Source organism: Nannospalax galili, unplaced genomic scaffold, assembly GCF_000622305.1.
Source record: "Nannospalax galili isolate Female #2095 unplaced genomic scaffold, S.galili_v1.0 scaffold155, whole genome shotgun sequence".
NCBI lineage: Eukaryota > Metazoa > Chordata > Mammalia > Rodentia > Spalacidae > Nannospalax > Nannospalax galili.
This window is the reverse complement of record NW_008339923.1, coordinates 27,368-29,796: the sequence shown is the minus strand read 5'-3', so window position 1 is coordinate 29,796 and position 2,429 is coordinate 27,368.

Genomic DNA, 2,429 nt, shown 5'->3' with positions numbered 1-2,429 from the left:
GAGAGAGAGAGAGAGAGAGAGAGAGAGAGAGAGAGAGAGAGAGAGTGGGAAGGTCACATAACATGATTACATTGAGGGGGAGCAACTAGCAAGACCTTTGCAGACTGTAATGAATGGCCTTTCCTGTATAGATTTTGTAAGTTTTATTCTTTATTTTTTCTATGCTTTTCACAATCTCTAACAATTTCTTTAGATCAGTTTTATGATCCACTGACACCTATCTATAGCCAAATTGTGATTGCCAGGTAGTACATAGAAAATCCCACTGAGTTCGAATGTGAAAATGTTACTTGAACTCAGGAGCTATCTAGCATTCCAGTACATACATACATACATACATACATACATACATACAAACATACATACATACATATTAGTGCATTAAAGAGGGTTGCAGTTCTTTACCTTCCATACCCTTGAATGGTAGACTTGTTTCCCTTCTTGAAACTGACTCTTTCTGGATGGACCACAACAGGAACGGTGTTGTGACAATTTTGAATCCATAGCTGGTAAGACTGCAGGATATTCAGCTTCTTAGATCACTGATTGTTGGGTAGGCATGTCCTCCGAGAAGCTAAAACTGAACCCCCAGAGACTCAGGGGTGGTGTCTAGAGATCGATGCTGAGAGACACGCTGAGAAACACTGAACACGCTGGAAAAAAGAGGAGGGGTACCACGGGGGATAAGGCAAGCAGACTGAGGGGCATGGTGGCATGGGTCTTTCAAAGCTCAGCCAAAATGTAGAAAATGGGCTATGGGCGTTTATGCCTTTGTAAGTCACCCTTTCCCAGACATTATAAACCATGCTAAAACCCAAATAGAATGTATTATGTCATCTTTGTCAATTCGTGTTAGGATCGCAAGAACCAGAAACCCCAGAGAGATGTGTGGATCATTCAGGAAGGAGAGGCATTTGGTGCGACACTGATGCTGTCTTAGCACAAGAAAATCTAACCCAGCCAGCCACAGAGCCATCTGGAGACATAGGGACACGCTTAGCTATGCTGCCAGGTATTGTAGTCCCCGCTATAGATGAAGGTTCAGAAATCATAGACCAGAGACCAATAGTGGTCATGTTCCTGACTTTTAAAATCATGAGATTCAGTCATGCTACATTTCTAATTAAACTACCAGGTTCAGTAGTGGTCTTTTATACAACATTAGATAACATTGGGCCACATGACATTGGATAACTCAGCTTTGTACATCTTGTACAATAAAAGTCCAGAAGTTTATTGAAAATCAAGGTACATTTTTTTCATCACCTAACCTAAAATAAGAAAATCTTTATGGAGGATATATGTTACAACTGCACTTAAATTTCAAAATTCATGTAATTTCACTCTAGAAGAAAGCAATGTTTAACATGACACGTGGCATTTGCCACAAAATGCAAATCCTCCAAGCTACACTCCCTAGGAAGAAGGCAGAAAAGCACCACTTGCATCAACATTTGACTGAAGACTCCGGGTAGTGGGAAAAACTCTGCAAAATAAAAATCCCCAAAGTATAATTCCCTGCCTCCCTTACTTTCTGAAATGTTTATAACTTTTGTCTGAAAAACAGAAAATAGGTATGATAGCACATTTTTATACATTTTTATTTCATAGACATATTTGGCTGAGTGTTTAAACCAACCAATTTTATATTTAAAAAAAGTCAAATTATTTTAGCAAACTGTGATGCATAAAATGTATTTGTGAGCACTGGAATAGTGTTTCATTATTTATAGTACATGATAGTAAACTGTCTTAAGGTTTAACTTTGTGTCAGATGCTTTGCTAAATAGTGTATATTTATAATTCCTACTGCATCATTACTGGTTTCATGTACAAATTAGAGGATTAGAGATGCTGAAGTCTTGTCATGAATTATTCTAGAGCTATCATATCAACTCAAGTAATTTAACAACCTTGTGTATTCACATACTGCCACATCTTCCTTATTGATAGGGATATATTCTAGGAAATAATGAGTTTATTATTTAGATGAGTTTGCCATTGTCTAAAAGCCAAAGAGGATAACTTAGAGACATGGTAATGTGTGGCCTACTATGCACCTAGGGCATATGGAACATCCACTCTCATTAATTTGAGCCATCCAATGTCACTGTGCCATGGATGACTTCTCCTTGCTGATGTAATGTCAAGTAATAAAGGATGAAATATGATGATATGGGGACAAGATTCACTTAGTCACGAGAGAATCAACTTTGAAGATGACTGAGAACTTTGTAAGAAACATTGTTAATAAAGAGAGATATCCCTGGTGTGGTGATGCACACCTTTGATCCCAGCACTAGGGAGGCAAAAGCAGGCAGATCTCTGTGAGAATGAGCCCAGCCTGGTCTATGTAGGGAGTTCTAGACAGACTGCAGCTACAGAGAGGCCCTGTCTCAAAAAAGCGAAACAAAGAAACAAAGGAAAGA